The following is a 21,000-nucleotide window of genomic DNA, read 5'->3' on the forward strand; positions in this document are numbered from 1 at the left end:
AGATTTTCACATAACCTGAAGAGTGCAGCTACGACAACATCTCAAGAATGCCTGAAAATGGCAAGGGGTCAGATCCCAATCACAGGTGTTTCAATCATTTTGTGAAATATTAAAACATTTATTCAATTCATATTAAGAAATCCCAAATTTTACACCGTTAAGTCTCTATCCGAAAAACATTCACAGAATTAATATATAAAAAAAAAAAACTGGAAGAAACACTGCAATTTCCTTTCCCACAGCAGAATCAAACAGTACAATATTTATACAACAAAACTAGTAAAAGAATAAACTAAATACATTTCTTAATTTCTTTAATGTAGTTTAAGGTGGTATAGTGGCTACCTTTTTCTTTTCTTTTTTTAATGAAAATCTCTTTCCTATTCTCTGCATCACGTTATGTAGGACCTTTAACAACATAATGTACTGGAAAATAATTAAAAATCATTTCTTAAACTAATTAGGTTCATAACCACCTCCCTGACTTCTCCCATTCATCTTGTGCTTAAAATTTTACATCACTAGCTTGAATTTCATCTCTGCCTGACACGTTTCAAGCAGTGAAACAGAGATTAGTGACTCAGAACACTTTACAGTGTTTTGTTATCAATCAGGTTACGTTCCCAGCGACGCTTTCAGCAAAATGATCTTATTCGAATGAACTCTCATGGTCTGAAGTAAATAAAGCTGTAACCCACTCTGCTCTTGCATACTTTCCATTCATTTACTTCCTTTTTTTAAACTTAGACTTATAGCACGTGCCATAGAAAGAGCGCGTGTTAAATATTCCTGGAGTGTCACAATATGTAATACAATAAAACAGATTACAACCCTACCTTTCTTTCACAGCAGTGGTGCCAAGCACAGGTACACCGGAGCAATCAATTTGTTCTGCAGACAGTAAGGCTTTCACAGAATACTAATGGAAAATCTCTTTTCTTTCTCCTTTGCCTTGACTCCCCAGTGCCCAGGTCCCGACCAATACAAGGAAGAGGGCGGTATGTCTTCTGCTGAGATAACCACAACTACTAATCAAGTCTACGTGTACAAGGGCACAGGATTAAACCTCCACCAAGCTTGAGTCAGAGTTTGAGAGCAGCTAAACACATGCACAGCACGGTCAAAATTAAACACACACACACACACACACACACACACACTCATATACCATGCACACACAAACCATGAAAATACAGATGTGTCTACTTCAGTGAACTAATTCATCACACTTTTACCACTGATAGTTTTTTACCTCAGGGACATGAAATTATCTCCCGTTGAACTGAGGGCTTAGATTCAACGGTACCCAACAACAATTATTTTTTTTTTCCAGAAAACAAGAATCATGATCAATATTTTCTGCATTAAACTGTTCACTGTTTTTAAAAGAAGGCATTTTTCTAAATTGGACTATCCAATACAGTTTACATGGACTTACTCTTTCAAGTATTAATATAGGGTTAATAGACTCAGCAAGGATTCTTAAGATTCTGCACTTAAAAAAGGGTATTATAATAGCTCAAATCCACTTATCCAAGAAAAGCATGTATATTACCAATAATGAAAAGATATCTAAAAGACCTTCATTTATCTTTTAGTTTTTACATTAAATATAATCCCATGGTATTTAAAAAATATTTTCAGGTCGGAAAAAATTACTTAAAAGACATCTTTAGCATTTTATAATTATGACAGCATGGTGGTATTTATGATCTCATTAATCCAGAGTTTTGAGGTTCCTTTGAATTAAGCATTTTCACTTGGCTTATTTTTCTTTTATTTGAAATATGAAAAGGTATGCCAATCATGGAGTAGGGTGATGACAGAAGTTGTTAAATATTTTTTAACAACATAACAATACCTCATTTTAATTTGCCTGCCTTAATTTTCAAGTAACTCTTGAAAAGTACCGATAGTCAAAGGACTGCAAACTAAACAATAATTAAGAACAAAACACTCTGGATGACTGGAGAAACTTATGAGGAGGCTTTCTAAACCAGCTCTATTTTCATGTAAACAATTGCTTTAACACTGCTAAAATACATGTGTCTTATTCTGCACTCTTCCTTTTTCTAAAAAAAAAACCAAAAAAATCAGCAGAACAATTAAGAAATACTAAGCCTTCTACGAAGTATTGCAATAATGTTTAACCGAGACTGATGCATTTGTCCTTGACACACTGACCATGTCATCAGGCTACTGTCATGAGATATCATGTCATTTCCCCACCTGGCTAGTGACCTTGTCCTCTAAGTGACCTCAAGCTTCCCTCAAGAGGCAGGAGGCCCCTCCCCGCTGTCTCAGCAAGGTCGTACGGGTCAGCGTGTCCTCATCTATAATCCACCACCATTTGTCAGCAGGGAGGCTGGAGGAGGCAGGCTTGCTACAAGGGGAGAATGCCCAATTAGGCAGCTGTCACACAAAGCATAGGCTGCAAAATTATCCCCTGTCAAAAGAAAGAGCAGCTGCGGGTGCCAGTTACAGCAACCTTTCAACCCTTTAGGTACTGGAAACTACACAGAAGTAAATGAAGAACAATTAGCGACAACAAATCGATGAGTTAGGACGGTAAATTAGAAATTACTAGCAGGTGAGCGTGGGTCATACATGACAGAAGGGCATACCAGACTCCACGCAAGGGCAGGGGTGCACGGAATCACGCTACCCATTTCCGTGCATGTAGATTTCCCCTCCAGCGTTTCCTTCTGGCAAACCTAAAATCCTTTAAAATAGCCATAACCTAAAAGTGTATATATACCTTTTTACTTTTCATGGAGGACCCAAATACACGCCTTCTTGACAGGAGAAAATCTTCCAGAATAGTAAATCGAGTCAATTCTAAACTGTTCTTCTAATACAGTCCATCAGGCTATCCCCTGAAACTTAGTTATTTGTTGGCCACAAAGTCCAAAATATCAGTTCAAATTAGTCACGCTTAAAATATTATATCCACCTTCCTGAAGTATGTGCCCTGGATCTACTCTGGTCACACTTACAGGGAAACATCTTCTTTAAGAAAGCAACAACCAAATTCTGAGAAAACTTATGTTAATATCATAATGTTGAAGTACAGTTTCTCTACACGATGTGAGATGTGATTTTGTGTATAAAGGAATAACTGCAAGATGTGCTTCTATGTATGATACACACAAAAAAGTATCAACTATAAAATTACCTTCTCTGATTATTCCGCTCTAATCCTATAGAGGTGATATGCATTAAGTCTCAAGCTTAGGAAGCCAATTTACTTGGACTCTTTCCAACTAATGTCTGGTACTTAGCACTCACAGGTAACAAAGGAGGAACAAAATGGGGAAACAAGTCCCACAGAGGAGAGGGAGGCCAATATGGCTATTGTGTTTATGGACATGGTTTCATTGTGCCTCAAAAAAGTCATGTATGTTCACAAACAACTTTCTTAAAGTCCATTTTAAACTAAAACTGCTTTTCTCCCCCCTTAGGAAAAACACGTGTGTCTTTTTACATCAGTTCTTTGAAAGTTGAGAAACCTGAATGATATGTGCTATATTTTCTGAAGACTCAGGGGACAGTGATTTACTATAATTCCAAATCACAAATGTAAAAGTGAGGAAGAGAAGGTGAGGTGATAAAGAAGCATTTTATTCAACCCTCCCCAACACATTATAAATAAATCACAGTTGCCAGCAGAAAAAGTCTCTGATTCCTACTTCCTAAACCAAACCATCTGATAAAATTTCCAGGAGATAAATATTGTGGGGAGAAAACTTCTCCATTGAAAGTTTATCCAAGAATTTGATTTATAAATTATGTTTCACCCTGTTAAAGAATGGCCATTTATAAATTTTCTTAAGTTTAGAACGCAACCTTCTAAAAAGTCAGACATAAGGAATTCAAAGTAATGGCAAATAGACAGGAATGAAGGAGTTAATGCCTTTAGAATTCAGCTTTCATCATACACGGGTGACTATCTCTTTAAATAATTTAAATCCTCTCCATCAACTACAAAGCTGTTTTGAAGCCATTTAGCTTTGTTCTTTACATGTGTTCTAATTAAGAAATGACCTTGTCATCACACACACCAGAAATCCAGGATTATTTCCTACAGCAAAAATTCACAGAGTCCCCAGAAAAAGAAAAAGAGGGGGGGAAAAAAAAGACTTCTTCCTCAGTTCCTCACTAAAGGAAGTTGTTGGCTGGCTGAACGCTGAAGCAGTTTCACCGCATAATTTTTTGTTGTTGTTGAATGTCACAGGGCGGGTTAGTGTGACCTTGAGCTGCATCAGCAGCACAGCAAGGGTCGAGATGCCTGCAGGCGCCCTTGTACTGGATTTGCAAGACAAAAACCTTCAAACTGGCTGAAGGACATCTTAAATCTCTTCAAAGGTTTTCCGAACTAATCTGGGCTGCTCTTAGCAGGATCTGTGCCAGTGTGAGAAGCAAAATTAAAAACAAGGTCTTTGACAGGATGTTGTCTCCTCTTAACCCTTTCCCAAGCAAAACAGAACAAATCACAAGCATTCTGGAGACACAGTTTACCTAGAAGCATTCTTTCATAACAAATTATGTAAGCAAGCAATCACAAAGGATGAGGCAGCTATTAGTCCTTAAAACTAAACCCTCCCATTGAATTCGGGTGGAATTTTTTTCTGGCTCATATTTTTGTGTAGTGAATGGAAGACTTAAAAGATTCTATTTGTTATCTTTTAGATTTGCAGCAAGTGATAGGTTAACATTAAGAGAGTATTTCCATCAACATTAATGTCTTGAATTTTTTTTTTTTAAAGAATAAGCTTTTAGCTGGTTAAGTCATAAACGTCATGCATGTTGCATACAGCTTACTAAAATTAAAACAGGTAAAAATATTACGTGATATGTTTATTAAATTTCTTATTCCTAACATGACGAATACACTGGTAAGAGGGGGAAAAAAATCAGAATAGTGAAAGTGAACATAAATAAAACAAGATAAGGCAATCTCAGTCTTATTATAAGAAATCAGCAGGACATTTTTTTATTGTAATGTTACAGTATTTCCAATGCAGGCCAAAAGAGAGGGTATTAATACCAGCAGAGGGTGTGAGTCTTCCCTGCAATACCCTTAAAATTTAATTTAGTAGCTACAGCTCTCAAGAAATAATCCAGGGGAACAAACAGCTATAATATTTAAAATGCAATAACTTAAAATCAGTGCATCTCCACCTTATGACATGTTAGTTTCTCATCATCAGATATAAGATATGTCATAATTAGTTGTAAAGAGTATTTAGTGTAAGGTGTACCATGTATTAAGGTCCAACAGATTGCAAATTATACCCGTTTGAAAAAATAGACTTGAGTTCAAGATTATGCTGAGTGGCAACCAAACTCACTTGAATTCAGATATGCCTTCCCAAATGGGGTAGGAAGTAACACCTGGTAGGTATATAACATGAGAGTGAACAGTACATGTGAATTTTTCTTTAGTCACTGTGCAAAAGAAGACAGAGTTTATGTGCTAAATGCTGTGGCTGAAGTTTGTAAAAAGTGCTCTAGGAACAGAGTGGGCTGTAACTAAGTTTTCAGCTTATCTGTGTCTGTGCCCTAAGTGGTGGTCAATGATGGTTAAAAAAAATGAGTAGGCAGACGAGAACGGCAGTCACTCTAGGTTACAAAAACAGCACTTAAAGGCAGGGTATTGCTGAGTGTGATACAGGAAGCGGTGGTCCAATGTGACTAGAGATTAGGCTGAAAACGCAATCGGGACCAAGGACTTTGAATCAAGGTCATGCCAAGGAGCTGGCCTTTATCTAGTGAGCAGTAGAAGGTTTACAGGCAATGGTATGACTAAGTGCATGTTAAAAGACAAAAACAAAAACAGAAGCTGTAGAGTTGTTGATGGCTTAGAGGGGAAAAGTAATTGAAGCAAATTAGTACAGAGAAGAAAACACAGTCAAAATAAGGCAGGGGAAGGAGAGTTGAAGAAAAAGACAACTCTGAAAAACAATGAAGCCTGGTTTAAATATTTAGAAAGCAATTTATATAACATAAATAGTGTTATAAAATAGGGTATTTTTCATAGCACGTTCATTAAATCAAAAAAAGAAGAAGAAAATTATGGTGACTCAAGCCCAGGTTTGTAAAACACTGTAGTAACATGACATATGAATTTTCAAGAAAACTAAGAACTCTTGAGGAGGTATTCAACAAACAGTCAGAATCAGAATTCTGTTGGAGATTTGAATTTTGTGTATTTCAAATAGCAATCTTCATTAAGTATCGGGTAAGGATTTTGCTTAGAAGGCAGTGACATGTACTTTTTCAGAACAGTGTGATGGCATAGCTCCCTTGGCTATAAGAGAGAGAGGCCTGGCTTAAACCATAAGGTCGTCGTTGGAGCTCAGAGTTTCATCAACACTAATGAAAATAAAATTAACTTAGCAAACATTTACTGACTGCCTACTATGTTTAGGACACAGAATTAAAAAATAAAAAGTTCCCAACATTCTATCAGCTTTGTGCTTCTAGTTTATCACTCATAATGATAAATCCCCAAATTACAGCTCACACCATGACACCACACAATAAAAAGATGATGAGTAAACAGAATATTGAACTGTCAGTGAATTAACAAGAGTCTGAATGAGCAGCCATCTTGGTGTTCCCATGCAGCTGACAGGTACACACAATGCATTCCCAAAACTCTCCGGGGAAGACCCAGTAAGTACCCTTTTAATTTGAAGAGAGTCATCAAATAGTGTAAGAGACTAACTGTCCTGCTAAGAACTCAGAAAGAATTTAACAGAGTATCAGCCAAGGTAAGAGGGTAGGGAGTAAAAAAGAACAGTAGTCACTAGGGCCAAGTAACTATCTACCAGAAAGCAGACAGAACTTTCAGAAAAGGAGAGCCAGCCTCAGGGATCATCAGGCTGAGGCAAATGGAGCAGAAGGTCAAACAAAGGAGAGCAGAAGAAAAGATTTCGAAGGGAAGACTTCTCACTCCCCCGAAAAAGATATAAACTTTACTTGGTGAAATAATTAAGAAAATGACCAAATCTCCAAACCCTCTGGAGTAAGGAGAATCATCACAGAAGTAGTATTTGGAGGTTCATAAGTCATAAAAAGGGTTAGCACTTAAAAGCCATGGTACTCACAATGTTCACTGCAGCACTATTTACAATAACCAGGACATGGAAGCAACCTAAGTGCCCATCGACAGATGAATGGATAAACAAGATGTGGCACATATATACAATGGAATATTACTCAGGCATAAAAAGAAACGAAATTGAATTATTTGCAGTGAGGTGGATGGGCCTAGAGTCTGTCATACAGAGTGAAGCAAGTCAGAAAGAGAAAAACAAATACTGTATGCTAACACATATAGATGGAATCTAAAAAAAAAATGGTTCTCATGAACCTAGGGGCAGGATAGGAATAAAGACATAGACGTAGAGAATGGACTTGAGGACACTGGGAGGGGGAAGGGTAAGCTGGGACGAAGTGAGAGAGTGGCATGGACATATATACACTACCAAATGTAAAACAGATAGCTAGTGGGAAGCAGCCGCATAGCACAGGGAGATCAGCTCAGTGCTTTGTGACCACCTAGAGGGTTGGGATAGGGAGGGTGGGAGCGAGACGCAAGAAGGAGGGGATATGGGGATATACGTATGCATATGTATAGCTGATTCACTTTGTTATACAGCAGAAACTAACGCAACATTGTAAAGCAATTATACTCCAATAAAGATGTTAGAAAAATAAATAAATTAAAAAAAAAAAAAAGCCAGGGTACTGACAGGGCATAACAAGGAATGATCTTACTGAGTATCCACAAATAATATGACTTCTCCTTGAGTAAGCATCTCCTTCTTACAGCTGCCAAGCCAACACTGGTAATAGGTTCCAGCACATTCTATGTCTAGACATGAATAGAAGAGTGGGTAACATGATAGACCATGCAGACATTTAAAAAAAAAAATAGGCAATTTATTAATACTAACCCACAAACACAAAAGCTAGGCTAAAACATTATTGAAATAAAAATACAGAACATTCTGTTGGCAATTAAAGTGAATTCCTGTAAAGCAGCAGTTCTCAAAGTGTGGTCCAGGGACTCCAAGGGTACCCATGATCCATTCAGGAGGAACGTGAGGTCAATACTATTTTCATAACACTAAACTGTTATCTGCTTTCTTGTCTCTTTCTCTCATAAGTGTACAGTGGAGTTGTCTGGGGCTACAGGATGTATGGCACTGTGTTGATGGCTACTGGAGTGCATCCTTGTGTACTTCTGTGTTTTAAAATTTTTCTCAGTTTAAATTTCTAATATGGTAAATATCGGCTGATATGACCCTCATAAACAAAAACTCTGGGGTTCTCAATATTTTAAGAGTATGAAAGGGTCCTGAGACAAGAAGTTTGAGAACTGCTGCTGGTCTGCAAAAGTAAAGAAGTGCTTCTTGAGAAGTACAATCTTGGTTTTACTCTTCAAATGAAACCTCTACTTCCTAATTCTCAAGAATTTACATTATAACTATGACAGATAAACATTGTTCTCTGTGCAGAAATGCTTCCAAAACTCTGGTGGGAAAAGAAACGCATGACCTTTTAAAAAGCCTACAGGGGATATGAAATATCTCCCATCTTTCCATAGTCACTGCTACTCTGAATTTACACGAAGTAACAACTCCACAGATATTTATAAAGAAGCTGCTGTGTGTTGAGAGCTAAGGACAGAAGGATAATTAAGTGATAAACTAGCCTTTTGTGGACCCAATCTTGTCAGGCAAAAATATAATCAGTGACATAATGAGATACTACTATAAGAGAAGGCATGAACAAAGTGGAAAAAAAGCATGGAAGGGCAAATTCTTGGGAAGAAGATGGGGTGAGAAGGCAGGCAACACTCTTTTTAGTGAAGGCACTCCACAGAGGTGGCATGTGAATTGGCTCTAACAAAGGTGAGGCTTTGCCAATTTGAAAAGAAGCGAAAAGCATCCTTTAGGCAGTGGGAGGAGCATCAGTCCCAGCAGGGAAGCACAGCAGGACACAGTATGTTCTAGAAACTTTAGGTAATCCACTTAAAGAACAAAAATTACAAGGAATTAGAATCTTTTATACAATATGACAAAGTAATTTGATGTCTTTTGAATTTAATGATGAAAGATTTGGATGTATAATTTGTATGTTTGTTTCTTAATTTCCAATCTGCCATAGATAGAAGCTTTTTAAAAACACAATAAAAGTGATTTACTAAAATAATGAAGTGAAAACAACAAAACAAAAACTCGCCCATCACCACAAATATTTCGAGAAGCTTAGCGGACAGGCTGCAAGATGGCAGGAAATGAGGAGTCGCGATCGCGGGAGATAAAAGCTTCAAGCTAGAAGCTTGCATAGATTGTACTATCAACAATCTCTCTATAAGTAAATGCAAAAAAGAAAATACATTGGGTTTGAAAATTACGAGTAGATCTCCAATCTAGAATGGGGAGATTCTAAATTATCTAAATAAAGTGCATAATAAGCTCTACTGTTAGAATCACACCAATTTCAGATGTGCAAAGCACAGGCCACATGGTTGAAGGGCAAATGTACCAGAGAATCAAGGAAAATTATCGGGTTCAACACGGTTAATTTAAGTAAAAAAAGACTACGGTCTGTATAAGAAGAGAAAGTGAATTGACACTTTAATCAACACATTTTAAAATTATTTTAACTACTTCATTTGAAACCTTTCATGGGAGAGGGAAAAAAACCTTAGTTGACCCAGAGGCTTGGTATAGTGGGAATCTTCCTCCCAAAATAATGTTAGTTATGTCAATTAAGGTATTAAGTAAAAGACTTATGGAAAATCAATTCTTCAAAGACATCAAATTCAGAAAAATGTTAATTATATGAATGTTTCCCATTGTAATGGTAAATTAGGATTGATTAAAGAAGGTCTGTTACTTTTCTATGGTCATTATGCTACTGGGATCGTTGAACTATTTTGATCAAAGGAGTAACACAGCAAACTGGAGTCTGGGGAAGATCTAGCACCTGTGAGACACTGGAGCCAGGACATCGGTACGGAGGCTTAGCAGCATAAGAGCTGCAGATGAGAAAAGAACGCTGAACCAAGATGCTGGTCATGGGAAAGGAAACTAAAGAGTGGGTGGAAGCTATGTCGGAAACTAACGACGCTTCACTTGAGCTGAACATCCAAATTTTCTTGCCCAGGTTGTCCACGAAACCAGGGAAACATCGGCGAGATAGCCAAGTTAGTTTACGGCAATCAACCCCAACCCCAGTGACTCACCCAGATTCTGGACTGATCTTGCTTTCACCAGTACCATGTCCTCACTGAAAACTTTGTATAGAAGTTTAAATACTTTTTTTAAAGTATTATTTCTTAAATTAAAAACCTTACTTTGAGGAGTGTTATATAAAGTTTGGGGAAGACTTTCCATGTTGACAATCAGCCTCACTTCCAACCTGGTAACCCAATCTGTTAGAACTCACCAGCTAACTCACCAGCCCACATTTTCATCTCTTCATATAGATACTACATATGACATAAAAGTTTTAACACTTAAGACATCTGTTGAAACAGTCATCAACAATTTAACTGAACTAGGGAAAAAATGTACAAAAAAGCACTCTTCTCAGTGAGAAATCATGAGCTATAACAAAAAAAACTCCACTTAGTAAGAAAATGAGTATATTCAAGTGTTTTATTAAACTAAACTGATTTATGGTCAATTACCTAATTCTACCCAAGATATTAACTTTTGTATTATCAGTATTTATCAAAATTAGCTAATAAATGTTACACACTGAGATGAACAGAGCACAGAAAGCACATGGAATCCTCTAAAGTAAAATAAAGGGTGATTTTATTTTGTGACTTATATGGGATGACTACTTCTTTCAAAAGGGGGAGCTATCAAGTGTGTAAGGGAAATCTTGGTCTAAGATACTAAGAAGCTTTATAAATACTTCATGTTTCATATGGTTTGCAATATTCAATTAATCAAATCCTTTTCCTTTTTTCCTAATTGTACTCTTTGGCCTCTCATTCAGGACATTACTATACTTAAAAATATAACATGACTGGTTTCAAAGTGGAGCTGTATGACAGACAAACTATAGTAAAACCTTATGAAATATATTAGTCCAGAGTCTTCAACTGTACTCTGTCGTATACTAGCTATAAGACAGACTACAGGACTCTGTATCTGAAGGACAGTATCTCTGTCCAAAAGGACCAGATACTCCTTTTGGAGACTGACAGTCCACTGGCTAATGTAAGTCCTAGTGAACAGATATTATATACTATGATGCAACATCTCCCAAACTTATTTGACCATGGGTTCCTCATTCAAAAGGAAAAACTGTTTAATAAAACACACTTTAGAAAAAACACACTTAACATATTCACTTTTAAAATCTTGAAAGGTTTAAAAATATATGTAAATGATATAGATAATCACTAATAATTCAACTTTAATTGCTTTCAAAGTTGTTCATTGTGTATTCTAAATAATCCATCTTCTATCTGGAAGAAAGATCTAGATTTGATCATTTTTCAAGGACAATTTGTTGGCTATGTATATTTACCATCTGGCTATCTACAATTTATTTACCAACTGTCAAAAGTGGTTGGTGCTTACCACAAAACAAGGGTGATGAAAATTAAGAACAACAAACAAGATATAATTATATCTTGCTGGTCACAAGAATATGCATAATTATAATTTTCATTTTAACAGAATTAAAAGTTGACAATTGGGGTTCAATATCAACTATGTTTCAACAAATATAAAAGCAGATTTCAGACTATCAGACATTACCACATAATTATACCTGAATGAAAGAACTTTTAATATTTATAAATAAAAGTTAGGTAGATTTAAAATCTCAATTTAGAGGAAAAAATAATATGTGATTATGTGAAAATGACTAGCAACCAATAATTACTAGTAATTTTATAGCATTTTTATTTAATAAGTATAATGTTTTTAAGATTTCCTTGCTGAAATTACAAGAAAGAATAAGCAGAGTAATTAAAATAAAAGAGAAGTAGAATGATTAAAATAAAAACTTCATCACTAGATTTTCTGAACATAATCATAACAGTGAAGGAAAAGGAGTTAGTATTATCACTGTGCCAACCATATTATGCTTACAGGTAGAGGACAAATCTGGTTCAAAGTTGCCACCCCCCTTTTGAAACATCATGGCCCATTAAAACACCATGAATTTAGGATAGTCTATCTGCTATCTCTCTTCCAAACAACTAATTATGAGCGCAATAATCAATCACCGTGCCTTTTCCCAGTTTACTTGTAGTTCTTCTGCCCACGCATAAGCAGCATAAGGTCCAAGAGCTTAAGACATGACAAATTCATTTAGGCTGTAGCTATACTAGAAAACAAGCAAGTTAATCCAAGTAGAATTAGCCACTCACTCATCTCTTTCTGTTGCACTGCCCACCTACTTATGACAATTTAATCAGATTTTTAAATCATTTCTCAGAAATGCTGATATAGTATCATTTGCCTTATAAGAGGTAACCATTTTATATAATTCAAAAAGTAATCACTGACTTATACTATAATAAGCCCACAATAACCAAATATACTTCTATTTTTCCTCCAAACAATAATTAACTTTTTTTATCTGAAATCAGATTGCTATTTTCAGTTTTCTATTAACTATCCATTTTCCCTTGTTTTTGGTAAAAACAAATTAAGCATCATCAACATAAAGACTATTCTTTCAAACATCTCAATCCCTCTCTCCAGAAGTAATCTACTCCTGTGAATTCTCAAGAATATTGCTTGTGTTTTTCTTATGGCATTTAACCTCTTTCTACTGTTTGATTTTATTTACCTATCTATATTTATTCTTTCCCTGTAAGTTCCTTAGCTATGAGATTGTATCCTATTCACTTAAAAAAACAAACAAAAAACAGTGCCTAATGAAGTAATTTGCACAGATAAAGCACAAAATACAAATCTGGTGATTATAAGCTAATTGATAACTAAGAAAGGACTGTCTGAAATATATTAAAGTCACGATGATTAAGCCTTAAGAACTCTCAGGAAAAATATTCTCACCGTCTGTCTCCAAGGATTGAGTCTCTGCTTTCTGAGAAAGGAAACTGAGAAGGCTGTTGAAAAGTAGCTCTGATGCCATTTGGAGTCTTCAGATTCCCCACTCCTCCTTCAATCTAGTGTGTATCTTAAGAAGAGGAAAAAGATAGTTTGGCATCAATTCCAGACCAGATTCTGGAATATCTTTTGTGAAGTTCTGTAAACTCTTCTCAGTATCTTTTCTTGTTCAAGTTCAATACAGAAAGAGTCACTTGACAGAGAAATATGGACTGTTAATGAAATATAAATTGATCACTAAAGGAAAGCAAAAGGTTTTTGGTTTCTAGATAATACATTTACTTGATAAAAGTAGATGCTTCAAGAAAACAAACTGTGAAAAAGGTTTATAGTTGCTAGGATGCACTTATTAACCTTTGTTAATTTCAAATTTCTATCAAACTAATTCAATTAAGTTACATGTAAAAATTCTAAATCCTCCCAAGGATATATTTCCAAATTTTTTTTAAAAAGGAAGAAAAAAAATAGCTAGTTTCTTTCCTATTAAGTTTTGTCTGTTTCAGAATACTACCTATGTAACCTTCCCAGCACAAAATTTGGTAATAAATATCAAATGTTTTATGTCCACAGAAAGACTTGTACACCAATGTCCAAAGCAGTTTTATTTTTAATAGCCAAAAACTGGAAACAACTCAAATACCCATCAACAGGTGAATGAATTATGGTATATCCATACAATGGAATATTTACTATTCAGCAACAAAAAAGGATATACTATTGATATAAACAACAACATGGATGAACTTCAAAACAATTATGCTGAGTGCAAGAACCCAGACAAAAAGGAATACATAGTGTGACTCCATTTGCATAAAAATGTAATAAATGCAAATTAATCTACAGGGAGAGTAAACAGATCAGTGGTTGCCTGGGGATAGCAGGGTGGAAAGGTACAAGAAGAAGGGATTACAAAAGAGTATTATCTTAATTGTGGTGCTGATTTCATGGGCGTACACACATGTCAAAAGTTATCAAGCTGTATGCCTTAAATATGTGCAGTTTATTATATGTCAATTACATCTCAATGAAGCGAAAAGAAATCATATTTCTTAAAATGTTGTATACCCCTTGATGTAGCAATTCCAAGTATAGGATTTATCCTAATTGGGAAAAAAAAAAAAAATAGAGGATATGTACAAATATCTAGCTATAAGCATATCATTATGTACTACATAACCATTAAAATGTTATATAAGGTAATTAAGTTTCATGGAATAATATACTATATTATATATTACGTGATAAAAACAGGAAACGACATTATGTTCAGCATAACTGAATTTTTGTTTTAAAATTATACAAAAATAGATATAGTAATTATTTTTGCAGAACTGATTTTTTCTTTTCCTTTTTCCTGATTTATATTTTCTAGTTTCTTTACAATAAATGTGTATTACTTTTGTAATAAATAAAACAAATTAAAGGATGAAAACAGCAACAGCCTACCACTGTCCACTCCCTAGTATATGTATAAAACAACACTCCTAGGATGTAGTGCACATTACAGATTTCTGGGTTATCATGTCACCCTCACCAGCGACCTACCAAACAATAGTGAGAAAAGGGCAGGTCTGACAGGATGAAATGGAGTCACAATTAGTAAGCTACATGCTTTACCAGTTACAAAGCACTTTCCTGGACATGACCTCACTGAATCTTCATAACTCAGTGAAACAAGCAGAGAAGGCATTACCCCATTTTATGGAGGAGAAACAAACAGTGTGTAGGACTGATTAAGTGTCATGCCCCAAATTATAGATCCTGGACTCAAACTGAGCCTTGACTATAAATTCTGATAGGACTTCTGAGAGAGTAGGGAAAAATCACTTCCGATAATCTATAACTACAAGGCAGTACTTTACCCGTGAACTTAAAAATAACCATATTTACAATCAATTTAGTATTTCTATTAGAATGTGCCAGGGGCCTTGGAAATGTCCTAAATTCCCAGTCCCCAACCTCAGAAGCTATACCCAAGACAATCCCATCTTGCCCCTTGTCAATGTTATAATTGTTCAATTTTTAGTCACATTTCTTTCTTTCTTGAAAAAAACATGTATTACCTTTTGTTTTCAAGTTGGAAAAGAAAGTAACCATAACTATATTTATGGATGCTGGGAGGAGTAACCTACAAGTTGATGTCAAAAGGTCTAACTTAATTTACTTTAAAATACCACCTTTTGGGGCTTCCCTGGTGGCGCAGTGGTTGAGAATCTGCCTGCCAATGCAGGGGACACGGGTTCGAGCCCTGGTCTGGGAAGATCCCACATGCCGCGGAGCAACTGGGCCCGTGAGCCACAACTACTGAGCCTGCGCGTCTGGAGCTTGTGCTCCGCAACAAGAGAGGCCGCGATAGTGAGAGGCCCGCGCACCGCGATGAAGAGCGGCCCCCGCTCGCCGCAACTAGAGAAAGCCCTCGCACAGGAACGAAGACCCAACACAGCCAAAAATAAATAAATTAATTAATTAATTTTAAAAAAAAAGTTGCAAAATGTAATTAAAAAAAAAAATACCACCTTTTGGGCTGTTACTTTTGGCACATGAGCAGACAAGAAATAGTCTCTAAACAGGCATATTCACCAAAAAAAATGACCAATTCCTGACAAGAGTAAAAGTAAATATCTTCAGAGGAGCTGGCTGGTATCTGCGGACAAGGCCTTGAAGCATAAGGAACCCTTCCTGCTACCACTCTTACCAGCACTCCCGGGACTGTGAGAAACCTAAACAAAAGGTAATGACCGCTCTCATATACTGGGCAGTTACTATTAACAGACACTGCACTAAACCCTTTATATACAACCCTATGAGATGATGATTATAACCCTCATTTTATAGATGAGGAAACTGAGCTTAAGTTACCCCAAACCACAAAACTAGTAAGAACTGAAAGTGGAATTCACACTCTGGTATATTTTACTTGAAAACAAGACAGGGCCTTGGCAGTTCTCTGGAACGTAATTCCTGACTTTTTTCTAGTACTACTCACTTACCATAGTCTCAATTTGGGTAGTGCAAAACACCTGGTAATAGTACATAAAGTTCACGAGTCTACAGTTTTCCATGTAGAGAGGGAAAAATATTCAGTGCCCACAGTTTATTTCTGATACTCTGCCACATTCTAGAATTGTTTTAATGGTTGGTCTCTATTAAAGCATTATTATAACCCTTTTGAGCTAAAGATATGACCACAGGAAGGATAAATTAGAAGAATACTTAAATAAAAATTAGCAAAAGATAATATAAAATAAACCACTATCATAGATTATTAGGAAATGGAAAAATTAGCCTTAAATCCAAATCAATGAAATATACCCAATGTGTTGTAAATCATGTAGGAAGGAAGCATGTCTATGAATAATAAAACATTCAAATAACTTTCTTACAATTATATTGTGGAGTATTATATAATCATTAAAAGATATGTTTCCAAAGAATATTTCATGACATGATACAATGATCAGAATATGACTGCCAAGAAAGCAAGATACTAAACTATATATTTGATATTAGAACAAATTATAGGGGCAAGGCACTGTGCTAGGTATTGGAATTACAAAGTGAACAGGACAAGTGCAATCCCTAGTGCTGAACTACTTACTCTTCACTTTATTCTTTGTGTGACTAAGGCCTCCAGGTTTTTTAGATACCAGCTTTTCCTCATCTCCTCACAGGAGCTTCTCCTCACCATTTTATACAAAGTAGCTTCTTCTCTCTCTCTCTCTTATTTTGTTTAAACTCATTATTTTGTTTTCTGTTTCCTTCATTTCTTTTTTGTCTGTGTCTATTGAGATAATCATGCAGTTTTGTCCTACATTCTTTTGATAAGGTATATTACATTAGTTGATTGTTTCAAAGTGAAATAACCTTTCCTTTCTGGTACACATGCCTAAAACTGATAGCATACTTACTGGTGAAAGACTGAATGCTTTCCCCCTCTAACACTAGGGAAAAGGCAAGGATGACCGGCTCTAGCCACTACTATTCAACACTGTACCAGAGATTCTACTCAGTGCAATCAGGCAAGAAACATAAAGACATACAGATTGGAAAAGAAAAAGATAAAAAACTCTTTATTTGCAGGCAACATGATCCTGTACGTAGATTATCCTAAGGAAGCAAACAAAACAAAACAAACAAACACAAAAAGCTATTAAAATTAAGAAAGTTTTGAAAGATTGTAGGATACAAGATCCATGTATAAAAATTAATTGCATTTTTATATACTAGCAACAAACAATCTAAAAATGAAATTTTAAAAATTCCCCTCACTCACAATAGTAGCAAAAAATAAAAGACTTACGAATAAATTTAATTTAAAAATGCAAAAGCCATACACTTAAAATCCAAAACACTGTTAAGAGACATTAAAGGTCTAAATAAACAAAGATCCATTCCAAGTTCATGGATTGGAAGACTCAGTATTGTTAAGACGGCAATTCTCCCCAAACTGATCTATCAAAATCCCATCATGCTGTTTTTTGTAGAAATTGATCCTAAAATATATATGATCATCTAAAGAACCTAAAATATCCAAACGATATTGAAAAGGCAGATTAAAGTTGAAGGACTTTACCTAATTTCAGAACTTACATAAAGCTCTAATAACCAACACAGTGTGATACTGGCATAGAGATAGACATTTGGATAATGAAACAGAATAGATAGCCCAGAATAAATTCTCACATTCATGGTCATTTGATTTTCAACAAATGTGCTATGGCAATTCAATGGGGAAAAAAGTCTTTTTAATAAATGGCAGGAACAGCTGGATATTCACATGTAAAAATAAACTGATAAGTAAGTATAAACATTTATCTCACAACATACAAAAATAGTAACCCAAAATAGATCATAGCTCAAACTGTAAGAACTAAAACTACAAAACTTCTAGAAGAAAGCCTAAGGGAAAAAAAAAATCTCGTGACCTTAGGTCAGGGAAAGATTTCCTAAATATGACAATAAAAGCTCAATCCATTAAAAAAATGGACTTCATCAAATTCTCCAAAAGACACAATTTAGATAAAAGACAAGCCCCATAATGGGAGAAAATATTTGCAAATATTTTCTATATATATTCTTTATCATGTATACATGATAAAGAAATGGTATCCAGTATAGTAAAAGCCTTAGCCCTCAAGAATAAGATGATAAATCAATTTTAAAAAACAGGCTAAAGATTTGAAGACTTCACCAAAGATACATGAATATTTAGTAAATACACAGAAAGATGCTCATCATCATGACCTATTAGAGAAATGCAAATAAAACTACGAGATTTCATTATACACCCACTAGAATAGATACATATTTTTTTAAAAGACTGAATAATTCAAAGGTTAGGGAGGATAGGGAGAAACTGAAACCTTCACACATTGCTGATGAGACATAAAATAAAATAGCACAGCCTCTTTGGAAAAGTTTGGCAGCTCCTTAAAAAGTTAAACATAGAGTTACTATATAACCCAGAATTCTTACTCCTAGGTATAAACAGAAGGGAAAACTTATGTCCACACAGAAACCTATATATGCATGCTTACAACAACATTATTCAAAACAGCCAGAAATTAGACGCAACCTATGTGTCTATCAACCAATGAATAACAAAATGTGATAATATTCACTACAATGGAATATTATTCAGCCATAAAAAGGAATGAACTACTGATATATGCTACAATATAGATGAATCTTGCAAATTATTATGCTTAGTGAAAGAAGCCAGTCACAAAAAAACATGTATTATATGATTCCATCTATGTGAAATATCCAGAATGGGCAAATTCAGAGACAGGAAGTAGATTAGTAATCACCTAGTGCTGAAGATGGAGGAGGATAGGAGTGACTGCCAATGGGTATGCGGTGCCTTTTAGGTTCATGAAAGTGTTCAAAAATTCAATAGTGGTGTTGGCTGCACACCCGTGTGGCTATAAAGAACACTTTAAATGGGTAAATTTTATGGTATGTAAATTATCTCAATAAAGCTGTAAAAAAACCAAAGATGATTAGCTAGTAATTATTAAAACATCAAAAGTAACTTCAGAGTAGAAACCTGGACTTCTAATCTGACTTACTTGCTTTTGAGCATGTCTGACATTTAATCTGAACAGGTTTTAGTATTCAACTAATTGTAACTAAATATAAATCACATAAAAAAATCAACTGTGTTTTTACACACCAGTAACAAACAGAAAATAACATTTAAAAAATATCCAACAAGAAAATGTATCTAAAGAACAGAAGTAACTTGTAAATATTGCAAATTCTATACGGAGAAAATATTGGAAGACATTATTAAATACAACCTAAATAAATGGGATGACATACCATGTTCCTGATAGAAAGACTAATACTATAACATGATAACTCTCCTCAAACTGAACCAATACATTGAATGCAATGCCAATCAAAATCCAAAGGTTTTATAAGATGATTCTAAAATTTACAATGGGACAGCAAAAGCCCATAAGAGACAAGCCATCCAACAAGAAAAAGCATACTGTACAGAATGTGCTCTACCTAGGTGGAGACTTATTTTAAAGCTTTACACATTAAGTTAGTGTGCTCCTGGACAAGAGACAAACTGACCACTGGAGAAGAAACAGACCTTCACACATAAGGAAAATGATATTTAATAAAAGTTGCATTGCAGACCACTGAAGTAAGGAGGAATCATTCAATAGTAGTGAAACAACTGGTTATTCATTTGGGGGGAGAAAAAGGAATTGGATCTCTGCTATATAATATATAAAAAATAAATTCCAGAGGAATTCAAGTTTTAAGGAGAGAAATCAAGTCTCTAACATTTTTAAAACAAAATATAAGAGATATCTTTATGAACTCAGCGTAGCGAAGGTTTTCTTAGGACATAGAAAGGGTTAACTATAAAGCATATGATTAATAACTTCAACTGCATCATACTTAAAAACTTCCATTCATCAACAAATACAACAAAGAAAAGAGAAAAGATAAACTACAATACCACAAAGCACGTTGCCAAGAAAGATTTTGGTATCCAGAATATATGTGTGTGTGTGTGTGTGTGTGTGTGGTATAACATTTTAATTAAAAATGCAAAGGGGCATCCCTAATAAGGGGAGTCAGAGCCCAAGCAGGATGAGGCAGGTGTCCATGGTGGAGGGAGGGGACAATGTGGAAGGGTGGTTTAGGGTGGGCAGAATCCTGCACGGCAGTGGTCCAAAGATGGGTGTCAACGCCTGACCAGGGTGCCCATAAAAAGATGCACGATGCACCATGCTGTGCAATGTAGGAATCCAAGTGGGGTGAGGAGGGCTTCCACATAAGTGGCTTTGAAGCTCAAATAGAACTGTGGGGTGGTGGAGGCTCAACGGAAACGGCAGATCGACCACAGACAGGGAGACTGATCAAATAAGTAAGTAAATTTAGGATAACAATAGGCAAGTTTCCCACTGTTAGAGAGGAGGTACAAAAAAGGGAAAAAATGTGGTTTAACTCTATAATATGGGAATGAAATTGGAGGTAGCAATATGGTCGAGGAATGACATGTCAAAAGGACACAGAAGCCAACTTGAAGGGCATCCCACCGGCTAACTCAGGGTAAGATGAGCAGCAAAATAAGTAGCAATAGTAATGCATTATAGCTCATCGAATAACACACAGAAGCATGTAATCACAGTGATACAAATAAATTAATTAATTAAATGAGAGTCTGACCAGGAAGGGGATATTTACAGTTTCAAAGCACCTTCACACAAAATAATTACTAATTACAGAGGAAAAATGAGTAATTTCACAGTAGAGAAACCTGGCCAACATCCTCTGCATCAAGTAATCCAAGTGAACTTCAACAGTAACAGGTCAAAATGAAACCAGGTGCCACCTTACAAGATGAGAAGACAAG

General features: G+C 35.5%; 1 protein-coding gene across 7 annotated transcripts in view; it reads right to left on the reverse strand.

The window, feature by feature from the left end:
• NRIP1 (nuclear receptor interacting protein 1) overlaps window positions 1-21,000 on the reverse strand; it is a 117,026-nt gene that overhangs the window by 59,239 nt on the left and 36,787 nt on the right. For 4 of the 7 annotated variants that reach the window (XR_009502953.1, XR_009502954.1, XM_059921377.1 and 1 more), the window contains one exon: window positions 13,068-13,191. The exons of the other annotated variants lie outside the window; for them this stretch is intronic. The gene's annotated coding sequence lies outside the window, so the exon portion shown is untranslated. The remainder of the gene's footprint in view (window positions 1-13,067; window positions 13,192-21,000) is intronic. 7 annotated transcript variants of the gene reach the window in all.

The sequence above is a fragment of the Balaenoptera ricei genome, chromosome 4 (assembly GCF_028023285.1).
Source record: "Balaenoptera ricei isolate mBalRic1 chromosome 4, mBalRic1.hap2, whole genome shotgun sequence".
In the NCBI taxonomy this organism is placed as follows: domain Eukaryota; kingdom Metazoa; phylum Chordata; class Mammalia; order Artiodactyla; family Balaenopteridae; genus Balaenoptera; species Balaenoptera ricei.